Here is an 11,791-nt window from a genome sequence, read left to right as displayed (position 1 = left end):
CATGAAAAAACTAATTTGGTAAAAACAAAGGTTAATATAGAGAATTGACTCTGAACGTTGTATCTTTCTTTTATTGCATTTATAGAAGAAAAGATGAGAAGGGAATGAGTTGAATGAGTTGTGGTCATTAGATGACCTACATCTATTTGTGAACAAAGCAATACAATACAACATGGAGAGAAAGCAAAGTCCAATTTAAGTATCTGTGTATAACCTGGAGCAAAGTACAAAAACTTAACTACAAAAAATTTCCTTCCATTTAAGACAAAAAATTGAGTACATATAATACAGTATTGTAAACAACAAAAAATTGAGTTACATCCAGAACTGTAGACATATACATACAAAAATGAGAGAGTAACACATTCAATACATGTTTACCTGTGCAATACACACAAAATGAACACTGAATAAGACTGCCTCAACAAAACTATAAACAACAAAAATAGTGGAAGCTTCAATGTCTTTAGTTTTGTCTTCCTTGTGTGCAACCACTAGTTGCTGAAGCCACAACACCTGATGGAAGCCAAGCTTTTCTTTTTTTGGTAGCATTTCCATCCTTGAGCTTCTCATCAGGTTTTTTACCTTGTCCTGCAGTTTTCAGTATAGGTTGCCTCCAAGATGAGCTTTTTTTCAGCTCCTCGTTTGGTGGTGTAAGTGGCCCCTCTTCTAATGCCGAGTTTATTCCTCTTCACCATAGTCTCATATCCAGTAGAAAGAGTCTCATCAGGTGTGTGAAATACCTACATTATTTGGAAAATAATTGAAACAAGTGTATGGTTGGCCCTTCTTCTAATTATCGATATAGTGAATAATTTTACCTCTCGTATTGTTTGATCTCTGATTGTAGAAGACACATCACCAACTGACTTTCCTCTTTCTTGAATACCCTGTATAGTGAGAAAAGCAACCAAAAAGAAATTGTTAATTGATTTGAATGTGTAATGGGCTGAGATGACATTGTTTGGACTTGTGCACCGTAATTCTTCTTTAGGGTAAGCACAAATACCTGTATGAATGTATTGCTTGTGATGTTAACAGATGCACCACAATTTGGTTGCCCTTGTTCCTCAATTCCCTATAATTTAATTAGTGCACCACATAGATTTTAAAAAAAAAATTCCAAGGTCTACTGTTATGGCAATGATCATAAACACATAAATTTAAGATAAAGTTTTATTTTATTAGTTAAACAACCACCATACCTTTGGGTTTTGTTGCACTTGGATGTCAACCAGTGCATTAGTATTCATTTTCCTTTGCTGTGCTGGGAAGTCTGCCAGTGTATCACCATGCATCTGTCTTTGGTCAATGACATTTGAATTGAAATAATTTTGGTTTCCCTGTTACAAAAGGAAAAACACAATGTCTAATAGAATTTAATCAATGTAATATATTTCCATAATCTCATATCTCAGTACAATACCTGTTCACCCTGCATCTGTCTTTGGTCACTGACATTTGAATTGAAATAATTTTGGTTGCCCTGTTAAAAAAAAGAACACAATGTCTAATAGAATTTAATCAATATAATATATTTCCATAATCTCATATCTCAGCACAATACCTGTTCACCCCTTTGGCAGTGCATTTCAACATGCAAATCACCACCTTGTTGCCTTTGTTGTGGCTGAACTGATCTTGCATTGGCTTAATTACCATGTCTTTCCCCTAAAGTGTTTTCTAAAATTAATGTGGATGTGTCGCACACAAAACCTATGCTCAGTGTTAGGACATAATTCATCTATAGCATTAATTAATCCCTATTATGGGTACACCATCAACACAACACACAACAAAATTAAAAATAAAACAAGAACGAAACAGATAGTGAAACAAATAATTGTTAATGGTGTACTGTTCACATATATTAGCAAATATACATAACAAAAGTAAACATTAAAGCATGTATACACACCTTCTGTCTATCACTCATAAAGGCCCAATTGTGGCTATCTGTGATCATTAGGTCCTCTGCTAACAGCTACAAGAACCAAAACCAATTCTCTCTATTTTCCCTATCAACCACAAACCATGCAACAGGATAAATTGAATTATTAGCATCTATACCTACTGTAGTCAGCAACTGTCCCCTATATAACCCTTTGAGGAAGCAACTATCTACACACATAATCGTCCTACATCCTGCCAAAAACCCATTCCTAAGAGGTGACAAGCAGACATACATTGCCTCAAAAAACCCCTGATTACGCCTAAATTTAATTGTTGACCCTGGGTGTGTCTTAAGAAGCTCTAGCCTGTAATCATATAGCTTGGTCATCTGTGTTTCCTCATCACCATCTATCTCCCTAATTTACAAAATAAAACATATGCAAGAAAAAATTAAAGCAATGTAGAAGTAACTAACAGTAATGAGTGATAATGCTAACTAACCCTAAACCAAGTACCTTAAGGTGATGTTTTTTGCCCTATATGTTGTCAATCTGGTTATTTCAACCTGCTGATTAATCTTCACAGCTTGTATTATCCCTGCCAACTTCCATGATGGATCTGCTCTAAATTGCTCCGTATATGTCTTAGCTATCCACTTAGCACTTGCATGTCTATTTTTGTGTTCTTTTCCACACTCATGCTTTAGCACACCTGACTTGATCTGTACAGTAGTTCCATCTCTTACCATTGGAGATGCCCACAAGTAGAAAGGACAACCTTTGCTACAGTAAGCCTTGCATCTAGTCTTAGTGTTTGGTCTGAAATTCATTACATACCTGTTCTTAACTCCATAATTTTTTACTGCCTCCTTGAACTGTTTAAAATCTCTAAACTTCATCCCAATTTTAAAATGTGGATTCCTCATATCAATGGCTTCATTAAATTCTGCTCATGTAAGTCAATTTCTTCATCAACATTTGATCGTCTAACTTTATCATCTATCAAATTCTGCTCTAAGTCTTCTTCCTCAGGGTCATCTTCTTCCTCTTCAGCATCATCATCTTCATTAACACTAATAGCATTCAAACTCCCACTAGGAATCCACCCTTGATCCTTTACATCTATGCAGACATAAACCTCTCTATTGGAATCTACAACCATGGCCATTCCAAGTGCATCTAAGTCTGTTATTACCTCTCTATAGAACCCAGGTTAACTGGTAGCATCCAACCACCATATGGTGCACCTATCCACATCTATTTCAAACTCCTTAACCATACTCAATAGTTCAATCCTTGATATTTGGTCTGCACACACAAAATCTACATAAACTGCTAGCTTGTCTACCCCATTGACCATGTGGTGTATACGAAATGTGAATAAGTCTGCATCTGGTACTGAAATTGAATCCAAGAAACAGGGCTTAAGTTCTTGCCCTCTGCATGACATCATATAAGCTTTAATCTAAATGCTAAGGTCCATCATCTTAATTTGAAATCCTTACCGATAAGTAGAGGTGGGCACGGGCTGGTTAACCGGGCCCGGTTCACTGGAAACCGGACCCGGAACCGGCCCGTGCTACAGGGGAGACCCGCCGGGCCGGGTGGACCCGGCAGGCCCGCCGGGTCCGGTTCATTCTGTGAATAAACCGGACCCGGCCCGGCTTATCACAGAACCCGCCAGGTCCGGGTCCGGGCTAGGCCCGTTTGACCCGGCGGGTTTTTGTAAATAACCAAAAAAATGTGTCATAGATGGGGTTTGAACCTAGGACCTCTCACATGGGAAAATAACATTAACCAATTAGCCTATAAATTTTTCTTGTTATAGTTTAAAACATAAATAAATATAAAGAAGTTACAAAATATTTTTTAAATTTAATCCCAAACAACAAAAAATTTAAAATAATTTATAATAACTTAAAAAATTTTAAGACATATCAAAATAATTTTAAAAAGGATACAAAAAAGCTACATTTTTAATTTATTTATCTATCAAATTAAATTATTAGCACATCTTTTTAAGTGCAACAAAATGTATATATCAAGTAGTATTCTTATTTTAAATTGAAGTTATCATCAACTTATTTATTTATTATAATTAGGGTTGGCTCTAGATTTTACTTTGGTCTTTAACAATAGGGTTATTATTGTGCTTATCATATGGTAATTAAAAAAAAGTTACAAATCAAAATAATATGGTGTGAACCATTATTCAAAGATATTCTTTTTTTTACTAATATATTTTTTTATAAATTGATTTACATAATTTAAAAACAATTTTTTGTAATTTTATTTTTTATTTTATAAATTGAAACAAAATAATCTAATATATATGTGACAAATAAGAGTGCGCTATTTAAGAAAATTTAAAAGTGTGCATATGTAGAGATTTAGTGCTTATGAGCCAAAAAGACAATTAACAAAATAATTAATTTTTAAAAAAATATTTATGAAAATTTATTGTTTGATATTTTACTAATTGATTTGTATAATTTTTTAATTTATTATATGGTTTCTTAATTTTTTATAAATTAAATATATAAAATATTTTGATGCATATCCTACATCTATCTATATAGAATTCTTTCCAATAAATATTAAAAACAAATTGTAGCTCAAGTGGTTGGGTTTTTGCTATCCAAGTTCAAGATCATGGGTTCAAATCCCATGACCAACAAGTACTTAGTATTAAAAAAAAAAAACAAACTAATAACATTAACTGGGTTTGACTCGGCCCAACTGGGCCCAACCGGGTTTTGACCCGCCGGGTCACGGGTTGGGAAAACCCCAACCGGCCCGTCTACAGTACGGGCCGGTTACTGGGTCAATGAACCGCCCGCTGGGTCATTGAACCGGCGGGTCGGGCACGGGCCGGGCCGGTTTTCCGGACGGTCTGTGCCCACCTCTACCGATAAGTGGTTTCCATCATCCATTCAACAAGAAGGAACCCAAAAGCAAGCACATTATCCAAAAATTAAACTACAACTAGAATTTAAAAAATAAATTAAGTGCCATCTTCATATGAAAAAGATAAAAAAAAAAAAAATCAAATGGACTACACTATTTTTTCCCACAAGTATATGTTGAATATATTGGGTATCACCGCAATCCATTCGGTGGCTGATCGGTTTGGAGACAGGGTTTAGGGCTTAAAAGCCTCATTACCCTGTAGCCCATGTTGCTCTTAAGCCACAAATGGGAGGGGGTGATTCCCAACACATTCGAGGAGTACATTAAAACAATAAAGAAGAAATATTAAACCACTTATGAGCAATTACTGTAAAAAAAATACTAAAACAAAAATAAATGCATCCACAACAAGGGTAAGAATTAAATGAATTACACATAAATGCATAGTCAACAAAGGTGAGAATAAATCAACAACAACCCACAAAACTAATTATATCACAAATTGGAGAAACAAACAAAGTGGACAATTTCCATCACAAAAACAAAGTCATTCACACAAACTAACAAAAAGCCATTTCAATGAAGCTATTCCTACAAAGCATCAAAGTTACATTGGAGGAAAAAAGGTGATATTAAAAGTGGTAGACAAATTGAAAAAAAGGGATTTGTTTGCATCCCAAAGAATAAACTACAAATCATACCAAACTTTAATTAGAAAAAATCTAAACTTTCTTTACACCACCATACATTGCAGAACCAAAAATATAGACTTTCCCTTTTCTTTCCTTTGTGATAAGAAAACAAAAGAGTCTTAGAATTAAAAATAAAAATAAGAATTAAAAGTGAAATGATTGTAAATCATGCACCCAGAACTCAAGATCATCATCTCTATTCTCATGGAATTCTCATTTAAAAGAAATAATTAAAAAATTTTGCAAAGCAACCATCATAAAAAAACAATTCTTTTTCACATAGTGATAGCCTACAAGAAGGAAGGGAGTAGAAAAAGCCACTTTCACCCACAAGTTCAAACCAGATCTTAAAACAAACACATAAAACAAAGAGAGAAAAACTCACAATATTCCGGGACTTCTCCTCCCTGTTTTCTAATCTCCCAGTTGATCGACATTGAGCACCGATCTCAAGCGATTTGACTGGATCCTTGCCTTGCTCACTGTAAAAACTAAGATAGAAAGACCATTACTTTCAAATAGGAAGAAAAAGTTGAAGAAGACGAGGATGAGGAAAGAAATAAAAGAGTTCCGGATCGGCCACCGAATGCCAACCATAAATCTCAGTGAAGAAAAAGAGTTCCGGATCCAGTTTGAGGACGATCCGGATCTCGACCGTCCGATCGTTGCCTTACCAAGAGTCAAAGGGACGGGAGAAGCTTTCAAATGGGAAGAAAAAGTTGGAGAAGAAAAGGATGAGGGAAGGAAGATCATTGCCTTACCAAGTGCCGACGGGAAAAGAGAAGAAGAGAAGGGGAATTTGAGGAATTAGGGTTCTGAAATGAGGGTTAGCGAAATGGGAAAGGAGAAAAACCTAATTATAATAATACACTGATGTGGCGTCACTTAATCTATGTGGCAAAGTCGGCTGAGTTGGACTCTATACATAAGATGATGAGGTGTCCAATATTGGCTGACTGTGTTTTTCCAGCAGCCACGTCAGATAGATGAATCAGGTTACTCGCGGGTGACCTGCCGGAGAAACAAAATTAAAGATAAGTAACCTTTTTTTATACAAATTGAAGTTAGGTTACCGAAATGAAACAAATTCAAAGTTGAGTGACCTCTGAAAAAATTACTCCGAAATCAAAGTGTGGTATCAAACAAAAAACAAATTGAAATTCTATATCCATTTTGATATTTAACCATAGTTTGGTGACCTCTCAAGATTTTTACCCATTTGGAAGAGTTGCAAGTTTTGCTTGATCGAGCATTGTGTTGTGCCTTGTGAGTGCATGTGTGTATCATATCAACATAAAAAGTTGTTTTATACTTTTTTTTTGAAAAAAAAATTGTTTTATACTTTTGGCCGTCTTTTTGGATGGATCTACTTATTCGAGCATATGTTGGTGAGTTTTTTTTCCAATGAATGTGGTTTGAAAAAAATTAAAGGAGAGTTGGTGAGTCTTGTATGCTCAACAAATGAGTTTTTTTTTTTTTTTTTAAAATAATATATATATTGCTTTTACCTCCAGGATGGCCAAAATAATATAAGTTTGGAAAGCTAAATGAATTTGTTTCCTAATGGGAACTTGAAAAGATAAACCAGCATGAGTTTGTGATATTATGGATGTATGTTTACACACACATATATCATATCATGATGATGTCGACCGTTAGAGTAAGTCCATGCTGATTTGACCTGCAATACCAAGCAGTGTTTTTCCATTACCCATGGCTTTTGTAAGGCCCATGGGCCTCAAACCCATTTAAGCATGGCCTACAACAATGCTTTTTAGTGTATATAATCGACAAGCAAGCAATTCTTACCAACAACAAATGCATACGACAAACCAATAAATACTTATCACATAGCAATACAACACATTATATCTAGCTAATTAATATGTGACATACAACAATACAAATGAATAAGCATTATTTATGTATCATCTCAACACTATGTGACACATATTCAATAATTTAATGTATTGAACTATGGTGTATATACAAATTATTTTGTAATTAGGGAAAAGAAAACTTTATAATTTTATGAAGAAAACAAAAAGAAGTCTTTATTACCTTGCCACAATGTTATACTATGTCACTCTCACTTAGCACATTCTTAACACATCTTGGCACCATGAAATACTAAAGCTATCATTCATATGTATAGGTTTAGAATCATATTCAAATCTCCTAATTGGACAAAGATTTGGCAATAACTAAAATTTGAATCTAACCTATCCAAATAGAATAACCACTACTTTGACTAATTTAGCAAAATTAAAAGTCAATATTAATCTATACTCAAAAGTACTGTATGTGTTGATTTAACTTAAATTAATAACTAAAAAATTATGAACTTGTGTTTATCATAATCTCCAATAAGCACTTAACACTCTAATTAATATTCCAATATATATTATTAAATAATCCAAATAAACCTGTATTATTGGTGTATCCTATCCACTAGTTTATTGTAATACAATACAATATAGTAAACACAAAAAATTTCTTTATCAAAGACTTAACACTCTAATTTTTAATAAAGAATGTTTTGATTTAAGTTCATTTATTATTTTTTTTAATTTATATAGTGGTTGATTTAGAAAATAACCATTTATAAGAGAACATTCTAGTTTGTTTTTTCTTAAAAATTATTATTTTTTATATTAAAAAAATTATATTATATTTTCAGAAATCATAAATTTGGAGGTCATTTAAATTTACTGGCATAAAGTGGTACTTAACGTTGATTTTCCAAAATGTCATACCAAAATATTTTTGTAGAAATATTTTTACCAAATGATTATTTTATAATATTTAATATAAATACTATTAAGAAAAAAACATAAATAAAGCATACCTTTTTATAAGTGAGCCTAAATGGTACTGAATTAAACCCTAAAATTCAATATTAATTCAAGGGTTGATGCGATTTTGGTAAAAACTTTAGTATGTGAATACAGTTTTGTTTAATTAAATATGTGTTATTTAAATTATTTGGCTAATTCATTAATCACTTAAAAATACTGTTCAATAAAATACCGTTCAGAAAAAAGTATATGGGACTAATGGGTTTCAAGCTCTCATACCACTTGTTAAGAATATGTAAAAAAATAGTGGGAAGGCGGGAAAAACAAGAAAAACACTTGCACAATGGAAGAGGCAATTAATTAGTGGGATAAATGGTAACACTCTTTTCTTTTGGCTATTCAGAAGATATCTCAATCATCTAATACTAAAAAATTGGCTGGCAAAAAATAAGCTGCCATCTCAGTAAATATTATACTTATTCTATCATTTGAATAGTCATATAATAAAATATAATTAATAACATACAAATAATTAAATCAATTTAATTCTCATGATAAAAAATATAACCAATCAAACAATACACAAATTGATCATACAATTTTAAAAATCTTAAATTATTTACCCTAATCTCTATACTATCATCTCATGTTCCATTTTTTTTATTTGGGCTCCGTTTGACTTAGCTAAGCATGTTCCATAGTCTAATGGCCATATCTCTCCCCGAGCATGCACTATTGAGGCCTATATAAACACGCATCCTAATCACATCAATCACAAATACTAGTATCGTCGCCTATATGTACATGTGTCAGCACCCTATTATCGCCTATATAAACAGGTGTAAGAATGATCTTAACACACAACATCAATCTCTAGGCCAAAGGATATATACAAACAAGGCAAGCATTAATCTTCTAAATTTTTTTGGTTATTTAATATTTTACATCTCAACATTGAACTAATTATTTTTTTTATTATTTTCTTTCACCACATCCATATTTCAAACAAAATAATTTATTCTTATCTTATGACAACATAAATTTTAGCATGCCATCAATTCAAAAACAACATCATACTTAATATGTATATATATATATATATCACACACCCACAAAGAAATCTCTCAATTGAAATGTCACGCTCCGAACCCAGCCCAGCGGCTGACAAATGGCCGCACACTCACAGGGCAGAAATCCATGCAGCACGCAAGGCCCTAAAACCCCGACTCAAAGCAAAAGATATAACAAAGCCACATAATACAAGTAACAAAATACAACAACTTTTGAGTATAAATTCAAGGACTACAACAAGAGAATTTACAACTCAACTACACTGAGAAAAAAAAATACTTGACCGCCCACTAATTTACAACCCGGATCTTGCTCCTGATCTAAAAAAGAGAAAACAACTATTTATGAGCTTGATAGCCCAGTAAGTACCCACTAAAAAATATCGGGATCATAAAAGTTTCAAAATTTCAAAACTCAAACAAGTATAATAAAATACAAGTTTATCAGAATCAAATTCAGAAGTTAAGTTTTTCAATAAAACATAACTGATCAAAAGTCAAACATATATGTCCTACAAATAACTATTGCCAAAACAAAATGTCAGAGATCATATATTTACCCTCGGTGACCCGAGACAATATCAGAACTCATAAGTTTACCCTCGGTGACCCGAGCCAGAATTATCAGAAGCCGTTATTCTTCACCGACGGAACGGTGGGAAACTAGTTTCTATTTCACAGATACATGTCGACATGGTCAATGTTTAACCCTTAATGACAGGGTTATTGCAAAGTTAGTTGGGGACTACAAGTTGCTATGTCAAAATACATAATGTCCAAACATTTATCAGAACAGAATACATAAATTTGATGATCCTGTTTTCAGATAAAAATTGTTCCAATTCATTTCCAAAACTAAATACTTATATACGAATTTCAAATAATAAAAAAATAAGTAATTCAAAATATAATTCAAAATAATAAGCATTTTTCTTTAAAATTTCAGAAATTCAAAAAGGAAAGAATTTTCAAGTATATGCATATAATAGGATTTATATGTGGGATACTTACCTGATTAACGGTCAAATTTCGAATTCTTTCACCAATCGAGTTTTTTAGGAAGTCCTATGTTTGGGAATAACCCATCAGAATTACAAGTAAATCAAATTCTAAAATTCACACGAATGCAAAAACATAATCAAGACACTAACAAAACTACCAAGGTCGAGACTAATAACCAATTCCCCTACGAACTTTAAGATTGAAATCACCATAGCTTTGCGAACTCTAACCCAAATCAGAAATTTCAAACTTCTGAAAAAAACTAGACATCCACATCTATCCAAATCTCAAAATGATTTGAGATCTACAGAATTTAAGCAATCACTTTTAAAATTATAAACATGCAAACCAACAATTTCAGACATACCCCTTCCAATAAAAACATCTCACAACATATATAATTTCAAATAAGATCAAACTTTAAGAGCATATAATTAACTCAAAATGGATCAACTTTCTTACTAAACATGAGTCTTGATTCAACCTCTAAGATCAACAAATTCTCAAATCAATCTTCATACTTTCTGCAGAAATGTCATTGAGCACACCTATAGAAATCCAATCATATCTCACAATTTACAGCGGTAAAAATTCTAAAAGTTTTCAGAGGAAAATATAACATCATCTTATACAACTTTATTTTATAAGTCTAAATCTAAATCAGACTCTACAAACACAAAATAAATTAATAAATTCTCAAGGGCTGCATAGAAAAGTTGTATGTATCACCTGAGTTTAAAGCTTATAATTTACAGGATACTACTCAAAAAATTCTGAAATTTGGAAGGTACTTATCTAACTTCAAACTCTACAAGTTTCTTATTTCACTCTCCTCCAAATTATGCCTTTAAGACCCCTAAAATTGAAGATGAGTTTCTGCCATTATCAAAAACGAAATCTGAAACCTATCAAATTAAAACTCCTCAAACAAGAAGCTAACCTTACCCATCCATCACTAATATCCGACATTAACATATCAAGATCTAGAAAAATAACAATCATAATTCTAAATATTTTTCAAAGATCCGAGGAAGAAGGTTCTTACCTCATCAATAACAGTGAATCAACCAAACTCGTAACAGCGAGATCGTTCTCTTTTCCTTGACGCTGACACCGCCCACAAATAGGGAGAGAAAGATGAGACTAGGTCTTTTTCTTTTCCTAACGGCGATCTAAATCGGAAGGAGCTGAAGAGGTGACTAGAGTTTTGAAACTGGAAACAAAATCAACGACTAGGATTAAAAGATAATACCAATGACTAGGATTTAATTAAGGGGTGGGGATCACATAAAATAAATTCATCATCATTATCATCATCATCATCATCATATATATATATATTCACATAATGAAGCATACACCCATGTACATTTATGCTTAAGCACTCAAAACAATCACTTAATCCAACACTCAAACATATATATATA

Source organism: Dioscorea cayenensis, chromosome 12 (assembly GCF_009730915.1).
Source record: "Dioscorea cayenensis subsp. rotundata cultivar TDr96_F1 chromosome 12, TDr96_F1_v2_PseudoChromosome.rev07_lg8_w22 25.fasta, whole genome shotgun sequence".
Taxonomy (NCBI): Eukaryota; Viridiplantae; Streptophyta; class Magnoliopsida; order Dioscoreales; family Dioscoreaceae; genus Dioscorea; species Dioscorea cayenensis.
The sequence above is the reverse complement of the archived record's forward strand: the minus strand, read 5'-3'. Positions refer to the sequence as shown.